This window comes from Bidens hawaiensis, unplaced genomic scaffold (assembly GCF_021521415.1).
Source record: "Bidens hawaiensis isolate Kalapana, Puna unplaced genomic scaffold, B.hawaiensis_p1.1 tig00004101_1, whole genome shotgun sequence".
NCBI classification, from domain to species: domain Eukaryota; kingdom Viridiplantae; phylum Streptophyta; class Magnoliopsida; order Asterales; family Asteraceae; genus Bidens; species Bidens hawaiensis.
The window spans coordinates 104551-117204 of record NW_027491241.1 but is presented as its reverse complement, the minus strand read 5'-3'; the positions used below and the strand labels follow the sequence as shown (position 1 = coordinate 117204).

At 36.4% G+C, this 12654-nt stretch overlaps 1 pseudogene across 1 annotated transcript; it reads left to right on the top strand.

Annotated features, from left to right (window-relative positions):
* The first annotated feature begins 8504 nt into the window (after window positions 1-8504).
* LOC143625280 (mechanosensitive ion channel protein 6-like) lies at window positions 8505-12160 on the top strand (annotated as a pseudogene). The gene is made up of 6 exons (XR_013152253.1): window positions 8505-9501; window positions 10196-10319; window positions 10488-10780; window positions 10971-11173; window positions 11285-11524; window positions 12087-12160. The product of XR_013152253.1 is annotated as a mechanosensitive ion channel protein 6-like (transcript).
* The last annotated feature ends 494 nt before the right edge of the window (window positions 12161-12654 follow it).

Genomic DNA, 12654 nt, shown 5'->3' with positions numbered 1-12654 from the left:
ATAATTATCGGTAATTACGTGACACATAGTTTAATAAAATGGATTTATTAACTAAGCCGTCTCACGCCCATAATAAAATGGTTTTATTATAAATTAGAATTTTGAAAATGGTTTCAAAATATCATGTTACTAAATGCATGTTAGAACATGATTTAAAGTTTTACAACTAGAATTATTAAAACTAAAAATTCCCTTTTTAAAATTAAGGATAATAAGTTAAAACACCATCCTTTTGTATAACGCTTAACATATTAGTAAGCTCTTAGTGGGAAAAAGGTCACCTAACCGCGTAGAGTAAATTAATATGTTGAGGTAATATTGGCATATAAATGGGAAAAAGGTCACCTAACCGTTTGTATGTTAATATTACAAGTTGATACAAGTAGGACGACTTAAATTAGAACCATGTGAAGAGGGTCACCCAAGCATGGGGTCTAATAGGTGTTGATGGGATAAACATGCCGACACGAAATATGATTTCGAACCGGTCCCATAAACTCTAGAAGTTGCAAAAGGGTTTGCAATTGTTATGAATAACTACCTTGATAAACCGACAATGGGAAAAAGGTCACCTAACCGGAGTCGGGTTTATCGTTGGATTCTAGATTTTAATTATTAATTATATTTGGTATATATAAAAAGGGTATTAATAATTAAAAGTTAAAACACTAAAATGAACTTAATTAAAATTCTGCAGATGGCCGCACACGTCGACGACAACATAATCCCTAACGTCCAAAACGTATCTCTCCGATCTATTCTCGCTAAAGACCGTCTTAACCACAATAACTTTTCGGATTGGTTCCGAAATTTAAGGATTGTTCTAAAACAAGAAAAATTATATCATGTTTTGGAAACACCTATCCCCGAAGAACCGGAAGAGGGAAGTGAGGTCGAATATATGAATTGGGTCAAACTCACGGAAGATTCCATTCAAGTGTCATGCCTCATGTTGGCGACTATGGTTCCCGAAATCCAAAAGGATTTCGAAAACCATAATGCGTACGACATGATTACTCAACTTAAGGAAATGTTCCTTAAGCAATCAAGAGTTGAAAGGTTCGAAACGGTTCGAGCCTTGCATGCATGTAGAATGGATGATAATCAACCAGTTTCAACTTATGTACTTAAGATGAAAAGTTACATTGATCGCCTCGCCAAGCTCAATTGTCCCATCTCAAAAGAGTTAGCAACGGATTTGATCCTTAACTCTTTGTCGAAAAGGTTCGACACTTTCGTATTAAATTATAACATGAACGGGTGGGACAAAACCATTGGAGAACTTCACTCAATGCTTAACACAGCCGAGGCGAGCATGGGCAAAAGGGTTTTACCCATGTTTGCGATCAATGAAGGTAGATCCAAGAATCGATCTCAACCCAATCTTAAGGCTAATGTAGCCAAAAGAAAGGGTCCTCCTGTGCATTTTAAGGGTAAGGGCAAATCACCGGTTATGGCAAAGAAACAAAAGGTTATGGAACCGAGGGGTCATAAGGATGATCCTTGTTTTGGTTGTGGGGAGACCGGACACTGGAAACGCAATTGCCCGGTCTACCTAAAAGAGCTAAAAGACAAGAGGAATGCGGCGCATACCTCGGGTAATGTCTTTATGATTAATGTTGAGCTAAATCTTATTTCTTCTAACACATGGGTATTGGATACCGGATGTGGAACTCATATTTGCAATTGGTTGCAGGGGTTCAAAAAGAATGAAGACTTAAAGAAGGGCGAAGTGAATCTTTTCATGGGCAACGGTGCAAGGGTGCACGTGGTCGCTAGAGGAGACTTCACTTTATCGCTTCCAAGTGGTTTGGAAGTTATTTTGAGAAATGTTTTGTATGCTCCTAGTTTGACTAGGAACATTATTTCTGTGCACCTTCTTAGACAATGTAATTTTGACTTTAAATTTGTGAGATCAGAAATGCATGTATCATCTAATGGTATCTTTTATTTTAAAGCTGTACCAAACAACGGTATTTATGAATTGGTTCATGATAATACCTTAAATAGCTCATTATATCAAACTTCTACTAAAAGACTCAAAAAGGATTTGAGTGATTCCTACATTTGGCATTGTCGCCTTGGACACATAAACAAGAATCGTATAAATACTCTCCAAAAGAAAGGTCTTTTGAAAACAAACGAGTTAGGTTCGTTTGATGAGTGTGAATCTTGTATTCAAGGCAAGATGACCAAAGAGCCTTTCAAAGGTACAAATGAAAGGGCTAAGGATTTGTTAGGTATCATACATACGGATGTATGCGGACCTTTCAAGCCAACTAGTAGGAATAGTGAAAGGTACTTCATTACCTTTACCGACGATTTTAGTCGATATGGGTATGTTTATCTAATGAAACACAAACATGAAGCCTTTGAAATGTTCAAAGAATTTCAAAATGAAGTACAAAATCAGCTCGACCGAACAATCAAGGTACTCCGCTCCGATAGAGGAGGCGAATACCTAAGTGATGCTTTTCAAAGTCATCTTAGAGATTGTGGAATTATTTCACAGCTCACTCCTCCTGGAACTCCTCAACATAACGGAGTATCCGAGAGGAGGAATCGAACACTGTTGGACATGGTTCGATCAATGATGGCACGAAGCTCACTACCGCCATCATTTTGGGGATATGCGCTACTCACAGCGGCTCGTATTTTGAATATGGCCCCGACCAAAAAGGTGGATCGAATACCCTATGAAGTGTGGCATGGAAAGGTTCCATCCTTTTCATATTTAAGGGTATGGGGATGCATAGTTTATGTTAAACGTGACACCCCAAATAAACTTGAGGCTCGATCCATCAGGTGTATCTTCATAGGATACCCAAAGGATGATATAGGATATATATTCTATGATCCTAGTGAACAAAAGGTGTTTGTTTCGCGCAAAGGATACTTCTTAGAAACTAGGTTCCTTATGGAAGGACCTAGTGAAAAGAGAGTGGAACTTGAAGAGGTTCAAGAATCACTGGATGATACACAGTTGGTCGATACTAGCTTTCAACACGAGGATGTTGAAGATGATCAAATGGTTGATCATACACACGTTGCTCGCAGATCTAATAGGATTAGTCGACCTCCCAAGAAATATGGATTTCTTGTGGATGATTGCTACTTGGTCGATTCGGATGAACCGATCTCCTACAAAGATGCTATGTCACAACCTGATTGTGACAAGTGGCTTGAAGCCATGAGCGCCGAGATGCAATCCATGCACGATAATCAAGTTTGGGAATTGGTTGATCGTCCACTTAACTCCAAACTGGTTGGATGTAAGTGGGTCTTCAAAAGGAAGACCGATATGCATGGAAATTTAGATACTTACAAAGCACGACTTGTAGCAAAAGGTTTCACGCAAACTCAAGGGATTGATTATGATGAAACCTTCTCGCCGGTCGCGATGCTTAAGTCGATTAGGATATTATTTGCCATTGCAGCTCATTTTGATTATGAGATATGGCAAATGGATGTCAAGACCGCTTTTCTAAATGGATATCTTGAGGAAGATGTCCATATGGTTCAGCCTGAAGGTTTTGTCGATCCATCTAATCCTGATAAAGTTTGTAAGTTAAAGAAATCAATCTACGGGTTGAAACAAGCATCACGGATGTGGAATCATCGTTTTAATGAAGAAATCAAAGCGTTTGGTTTCGTCCAAAACGGTGATGAGGCGTGTGTGTATAAATGGGCTAGTGGGAGTATAATCATTTTCCTTATTTTGTATGTCGATGATATACTTTTATTTGGAAATGATATACCAAGTATGGAAAACGTTAAAGCGTGGTTAAGTAGTCGTTTCTCAATTAAGGATCTTGGAGAAGCGACATATATCTTGGGAATAAAGGTCTATAGGGATAGACAAAGGAAATTAATCGGACTCAATCAAAGTGCGTACATTGATAAAATCCTGAAAAGGTTCAGGATGGAAAACTCTAAGAAAGGTTTGGTACCTATTCCTAGAGGAACCGTGTTAAGCTCATCCCAAAGTCCTAGCTCTAAGGAAGAGCAGGATAGGATGAAGCATGTTCCTTATGCTTCGGCAATAGGATCTATTATGTATGCAATGATGTGCACTAGACCGGACGTCTCGTATGCTTTAAGCATAACGAGTAGATACCAGCACAACCCAGGTGACAGTCATTGGATGGCTGTCAAGAATATATTAAAATACCTTAGAAGGACTAAGGATATGTTTTTAATATATGGGTCTGGTGAGGAGGAACTCGTCGTAAAGGGTTACGTGGATGCGAGTTTCCAAACTGACCGAGATGATTCTCGGTCACAGTCGGGATATGTCTTCATTTTGAATGGAGGCGCTGTCTCTTGGAAGAGTTCGAAGCAGGATGTTGTCGCGTTATCCACTACAGAATCTGAGTACATCGCCGCTTCAATGGCAGCCCAAGAGGCTGCATGGATGAAAAAGTTCATCATGGATCTAGGGATTATCTCTACCATTCAGGAGCCCCTAGAGATATTCTGTGACAATGAGGGTGCTATTGCACAGATCAAGGAGCCTCGTGCTCATCAGAAAACGAGGCACATTGAGCGCAGATTCAACTACATAAGGGATGAAGTTGAAAAGAGAAAGATATGTATTCATAAAGTTCATACTGATCAAAATATTGCGGACCCACTCACGAAGCTCCTCGATAGGCCAAAGCATGAGGGTCATGTTTGTGCATTAGGACTTCGGTATTCTAGTGAGTGGATTTAATCTGTATTTAGTGTTTGTATAAGAACGAATGTAATGGGTATCTCATGAAAATTAATTATGTTTTAATTATTCAATGAGTTATGTTCTATATTTGCATGTTTAATCCATGAATGACTTATGTTGTTCTAAACGTCCGTAGTCGATCATACTTGTGGGAACAAGTATGAAGTTAAGACTATTATGAACCCGGATTGGTTGATATTCATGTGATGAATATAGGGCATAGGTTTGCCACCAAGGTTCATAGATATTTGTGGGATACAAATATTGGACATGATCCGCTCTCAAGGATCACTTCATAGAGTTAGTGCAACTGATCATAAGTAATCCTTGAGTAAAGGCGAGTATCATTGTGTCCTTTGACCTGAGATGCATATTGGATCTGGTCTTTTCATTAAGTCTGATAACTTGACTCTCTTCTTTGTTTTTCGGTAACACGATGACGTAAAAGAAAGAGCTCAGATATCATACGAGATGTCAACAAGGATGTATGCAGTCAAGATGGGATTTGTTCCTCTTATGTGTTGAGAGTTTAGATGTCTAAGGCCTGTTAAGTTAAATCAATGAGAGAATGATCAATCTGTGTCTCTTCGATTTGACAGGACATCTAGCAACAAAGGGATGTAATGATAAGACTTACCTATATCATATCAAGTATGGACTTGAAGGGGATGATGTTATTGAATGGCACTTAGTCAAACACACTAGTGGTGGTGACCTGTTGTTAGGCGGTATTCACCATTAGCATTAACTTCTTATGAGTCACGTGCAAGTGGGAGATTGTTGGAATACCGTATGCCCGAGACACATAATTAAGTTAATGTGGCTAGCCGTGTTTGATCCAAGTCGGGTCATACCCAATAACGAGTTAGACACACACCAATTATATATTTGTTAAGATAAGATCTATAAAACAAATACTGAACACGACACATTCAGAAAATCGGGTTTCTGAATATTTACTTGAAAGTGTTAGATAAATTAATTGGTTAATTTATTTATTCAAATAATTATTATTGGAATGATTATTTAACTATGTATTCTTTTATAAAATGGTTTATAAAAGATGGGGTGTTTATATATTTTATAAAGTATAAAATAAATAAATAAAAAAAAAAAAAAAAAAAAAAAAAAAAAAAGGATATATTGGGGCCGGTTTTGGGTGGGCCCCACACCCCATGTCTTGATCAATAATATTGTCATGAAAAGGTTGAGTGTTGACAAAAACAAATACCAAACACCATGTTATGCATGATGGTGTATAATGATGAAAAGGAAAAGAAAAGATCAAGATATATACACTTTCAAGTAAACAAAAGGTTTACAACTCTTCCTTTCTTTCTTTCTTTCTTGTTTACGGCCAAAAGAGAAAGGAAGGGCTCGGGTCTCGGGTTTTTCGTGTTCAAGCTTCCTAGCATAGCTCGGTGTGTGTTGGAGGCTCGGGGTATATTCCGTTTGAGGGTTTTCCTTTGAAAGTCTAGCATTCACATCATCATCTTCTTCAACCATCTACTAAACTCTTAAAGGGTTAAGAATGTAAGTGTTTACAAGCTTGATAGTTTAGCTTTTCCGTATCATTTGATCCTTGCTTCGGGTTTCTAGTAAATAGATTATTGGTAATCTTATAACATGAATAAACTAGGTTATTCATGAACATATACATATATAAACACATGGATATATATGTTTAGTTTGTAAATATCACGCTTCCGCCTTAATTGTGACTAGTTAAATGGTTAACTAAGCTTGTTAATTTCATAGAAACCCAACAGGATTAAGGTTAAGGACTCCTAGGAGATGATATAGTTTTGGTTTAGAAATATGTCATAGAGCTATGACATGACCAGCTTAGTATAATTTGTTTCTGTTACCTATATTGTTTATTTTTACTATTAATACTGCTATTTATTATAATTATTTTATCTACTTATCATTTTTTTTGTTAGTACTAAATATTACATTTTCCCAATAGTCTATTTTATACTTTATTTACTATTCTACTATTATGTTGCTTGTTTTTGGAGCCGGGGGTCCCTCGGAAGCAGCCTTTCTATTCCTCCAGAATAAAGGTAAGGCTTGCCTACATCCCACCCTCCCCAGACCCTACTAACAGTGTTGCTATGTGTGGGATTTAGTAGGTATGATTGTTGTTGTATATTGCATCATGACTTCAATATGTCCTTATTTTTCCTTTTCTTTAAATATATTTTATTTCGTATTTTTTATGGTGGTGTTTGATATGCAAAAATGATAGCTGTCATTTTGAAAGAATGGAAAAGTTAATAAAAATACCCAGTTTTGCTATTATGATATGTTAAATTAGATTGAGGAGTCCGCTTTTTTTTCTTTATAAAATTTACACCCATTTGTTGATAAAAATTGAAAAGTTATAAAAGAAAACTAATAAAATAAAACTCTGATTAATTATCAAGATAACAAAAATGTTAAGAGACCACGGGTTGTAAAGATTGAATCTAATCCCAACTAAGTTTTAGTCAGTGCTGTCAACGATCGCGGACGTATAAATCACATTTTGTCATTGGGTTACCCTGGGTAGCCGTAGGGGTCGGCCGACCCCTGTGAGAAAAATTATTTTAGTGGCATATATGTGTTAAAATTCCGATCGACCTCTATGAAATTTTGACGCCAACCATAGTGGATTTGAGATAGACCACCAACAGAGAGAACTTGAGATGAAAAGAAAAGAGTAAACCAACCATATTTTCCAACAGCCGACGCAAAAAGTATTTTCATGTTGCAGTCTAAGAAGAAAAGAAAGAAGATCTAATTTAAATGATCTAATTTAACATTTAAGGATGTAATGGGCTTTTATTAACTCTGTTTCTAAGCCCATTATTTTACCAAAATTTAGTAGGACCTATGAAAATAAAGATAATATCAACAAAACATTTATTTATTTATGAGTTAGTTTACTTATAACCTAATATATAATAAAAGTCAGTATGTTTTTTTGCCTAAAGTTACTTGCCCATTTATTTCGTATATGTTTTTTTTTTATTTCGTATATGTTTTTTTGCCTAACTTTTTTAACTTTTAGTAAGCATTTAGTACCGACCCAAAAAGTTTTCCGACCCCTTCAAAAAAGTTTTCTGGGTCCGCCACTAGGTAGCCGCATTTTTATTATTTGATGGTTAAAAAAAAAAAGCAAGAGTTACTAGAAGAAAAAGGTATATTACTCCAGCGTCAGAAAGAGGTTCTTCGCTATAGCAAAAAACATACATGTTGTCACCCGGGTTGCTCTCTTGAAAATAAACATACATGTCGGAACAACGTTGTGCCCATTTTGCTCATAAAATTATTAGACGATGGAGCATGAGTAGATTTTGTATTTGCAAAGATACATGTAATTTACTTGAAATTTTTTATTATTGTCACTTAGAATGTTTTAAACGGTAAAAAAAAAAGAACATTCAAGAGTTACTAGAAGAAAAAAAGAATCCATGTTGCTTGTCAACAATATGTTATTGTTTTGATGATTGCTTGTCACTTGGTTAATAAGGTGTTTCACCTTAAGACAAAAAGCATGTCCGTTCCGTTGCAGCACACGGTTTCATTAATAGGTAGCTTTCATTAAGATCTGATTTTATGACCATCATTCCAGTTCACACCAACCACCTTTGACCATCACATTTAAGTTTGAAGAACACCAAACTCACGCACACGTTAACTCACTCTAGTATAGTACGAAACCGATCGATCAACTCAAAAGATGCGAGATCAATAAGACATTGAGAGCTTTAGGAGACCGATTGATCCCACCGCCACCACCATGCCACGTCCTCCGTCGTCTCCGGGTGATGATCGTACGACCCACGACAATGCTACAAGAACTACTGAAGAAGAAGCGCAGCAATCACCGAAATCAGGAGCTAAAGATGAGTCGTTTGTTGATGATTATTTACCTGACGAGTACAAACGATTCAAGTATAGCAAATGGGCAGTACTTCAGCTTGTTAGTCTGGTCTTGATTTTAACTGGTTTAGCATGCACATTCACACTTCCATTCTTAAAACATAAACAACTGTTTGAGCTGGATTTATGGAAGTGGGGGGTCATGTTAATTGTTGTCACGTGTGGAAGATTGATATCGGGCTGGGGTGTATGCGCTACCGTTATATTAATCAAGCGCAACTTTGCATTACGCAAACGAGTTCTATATTTCGTTTACGGGTTGTGAAAAGCGCTTCAAAACTGCGTGTGGCTTGCGCTGGTTTTTGTCACCTGGAGATTAATATTCGATAAAAAAGTGCAACACTTGTTTAAAGGGCAGCAAGTTTTATTCTATTTGACGAGAATATGGATAAGTCTATTGCTTGGGACGGTTGTTTGATTGCTGAAAACACTGTTAGTCAAAGTGCTCGCATCATTGTTCCATGTGAGCATATATTTTGATCGGATTCAGCAATCTTTGTTCAAGCAACACGTGATTGAGTCCTTATCTGGCCCGGCCCACCAGGAACAAGATCAGAATGCGGGGGACACATTACCGCCCGAGTTGAAGGCGAAGAAAAGAGGAATGCTTCTTGAGGGGATTATCATTGACCATCTGCATCGGTTAAATCAGAAGAATGAGTCGGCTTGGAACATGAAACGGTTTGATGGACACCATTCACACGGGTGTGTTGTCTACTGTGGATGAGGATGAGACCGGGGACGAGGATGACTGCGCGCTGCAAATTACTAATGAGAAGCAAGCAAAAGTTGCTGCCAAAAAGATATTCAGCTACCAAAAAGATATTCAGCAACGTTGCTAAACAAGGATCGACGTAAGTTCTTTCATTTTTGTGATGTAATTAGTTTTCCCATTCGACCCGTTTGTGAGCTAACCAAGCTTGAGCCAGTTTTGAACCTCATTTAGTAAATAAGTTTGAGCCCGAGCTTCACATGTGGAGCTTGATTAGGCTCAAAGGCATAAACTGGTTCATTCTTAATAATAATTATTATATATCTAAATATAATAAAAGTAACCAACCATTATGTATTAGGTTATAAATATAATATATATAAGGCAATAAGTGTATATAAATGAAATAGTTTGATAACTATTAACTTAATAATAATATTGCCTGCTTGGTTGGTTGGTGGATGATGATGATATATGATTCTTTTGAGTGAAGTGTTCTAATGTTAAAATTGATTACTATGCTATTTTATATCTGGTTCTGCCTGTTTTTCTTATGTATGAATTTGGATTATGTTTTCTTGTCAGGCTGTTTTTCTAACATCAACTTGATTGTCACTGAATGGTTGGTTATATTGCTATTATTTTTTACTTTCTGTCCGACTTCTTTGTGGGTGGATTTGGATTATGTTTAAATTGAAGAGTTTGAATGTTAAAATTGTATCTGTACTATAAATGAGACGAACCCGATCCGAATTCGAGCTTGAAAACTTGTCCAGAGTACTGTCATGTCTCCTGAATTTGTGATTAATAAACCTAAATGTGGGTCTGTCAAACAGGAACATTTATTTGGAGGATTTGTTGCGCTTTTTTAAAACGGATGAAGCTTCGAAAGCCATACAAAATTTTGATGGAGAGTGTGAAAAAAATGGAATTAGCAAAGGAGATTTCAAACACTGGGTGGTAAGAATGCTTCTGTTCGTGTTTAGTTAAGTCAATTAAAGTTGTGTTATTCTAAGCTTACCCAATTTGACCCGTTAAAGATTAACGGTAACCGGTAACCTGAACCGACCCATTCATAAGTGAACAGGGTCCAATATATTCAGTTTAAATATTTATTTTTTCTTTCAGGTGAATGCATTTTTAGAACGCAAGGCCCTCGCATCATCACTCAATGACACCAAAACAGTTGTACACAAACTCCATGACATGTTGAATGTGGCTGTCGGAATCTTAGTGTTTGTTATTTCGCTCTTAATATTAAAGGTGACCACCACACATTTTCTTATACTTTAAGTACACAAGTGCTTGTGATTGTCTTCGTGTTTGGTAACACATGCAAGACAACGTTTGAGGCAGCTGTTTTCTTGTTCGGGATGCACCCGTATAACCTCGGTGATCGTTGCCAAATCGACGGTGTTCAGGTAAACATTTAATCATTATATATCTGGAATTTAAACTTTTAACTCGTTTACTTGTGAACTAAGATTATAACTAAGATTATTTATTTAGAAATGAACAGAAGGTGTTTTATATATGTAGACTAGAAACTTGTAACTGTTTCAACACAAGTCGGTTTTAACTCATTGCTCATCTTGTTTTTGTTGATTTTAGATGATGGTGGATAAGATGACTATGCTTACCATGGTCTTCAAGAGATCAGACGACCAGAAAGTTATGTACCCAAACAGCATGCTAGCTACCAAATCGATTGGTAACTTCAGTCGTAGCGGAGCAATGGGAGATGAGATCGAATTCTCCATCAGCATCTCAACACCGCGGGATAAAATTGATGACATGAGAAAACAAATCAAAAGGTATGCACACAAACTACAAAACTTATCTTCTTCTTTACTCTCAGTCTTAAATTTCTATTATCAGTCTTAAATTTCTATTATCATATTTAACTACCATATGTCTATTTTTAGGTATGTTAGCAACAAGAGTGATTACTGGTTGGATGAAACAACAATAGCTGTAAAAGGCGTAGAGAACATGAATACGCTAAAGATGGTGGTGTGGCCTAAACATGTTATTATACCATCACAATATGTCACAATGGTGGGAAAAGAGAAGCGAGTTGATTTTGGTGATGATAAAGGTGTTTCAAGATCTTGAAATTGACTTCAAGTTTCCAGCCCTCAACGTTAACATCAATAATAGCAAAGGTGTGCAACAATTTCGATTGGGACACTTGTTAATGTTATTGTGGATCATAGACGTTAACTATATCCAAATAGTTGAAAAATATAATTTAGACAAATACTATGGCTATTGTACCACTTAACTAGAACATCATTAATCATGTTGCATCTTGAACAATCTAAGGTGAAATTTGAAACTCTTGAGAAGGTTGGAACATGAAACTAGGACTGGCAGCAGCACCATCAATGTGTGCAGCCTTCTTAAGAGTTTCAAATTTCACCTCAGTGTTATTTAATATGTAACATGATTAATGATGTTCTAGTTAAGTAGTACAGTAGTCATAGTCATTTGTCTAAATTATATTTTTCAGCTAGTCGGATATAGCTAACGCCTATGATCCACAATAACATTAATAAGTGTCCCAACCAAAATTGTTGCACCCCTTCGCTGTTATTGATGTTAACATTGAGGGCTAACAACTTGAAGTCAATTTCAGAATCTTGAAACACCTTTATCATCTCAAAATCAGCTCGCTTCTCCTTTCCCAATGTTGTGACATATTGTGATGGTTTACCACTTGTTTAGGCCACACCACCATCTTTAGCATATCCATGTCCTCTACTCCTTTTACAACTATTGATGTCTCATCTAAACAGTAATCACTCTTGTTGCTAACGTACCTAAATTAGATACATGGTAAATTAATATGATTATAAAAATTTAAGACCGGAAAAAAAAAGACAAGTTTTATAGTTTGTGTACATATTTGTTGATCTGTTTTCTCATTTCATCAATCTCATCCCGCAGTGTAGAGATGTTGATGGAGAATTTGGCCTCATTTCTCATTCCTCCTCAACGACTAAAGTTACCAATTGATATGCTATCTGTTTTTTTTTTTTTTTTTTTTTTTTTCTATCCCAATAACACTAATTATTCACCATGGCTCTGATACCAAATTCACACAGGATCGGAGACCGGGTATCTTTCGATCTCTTATTAAGAACTCATTTTAAAATAAAAATTAAGATTGTCATCTTTTTCTAAAATACATCATTTTAAAATAAAAATTAAGATTGTCATCTTTTTCTAAAATACATATAAATAGGCCATATGGATGTTTTACCCATACTAAACTGTCATCGTTGAATAGTAT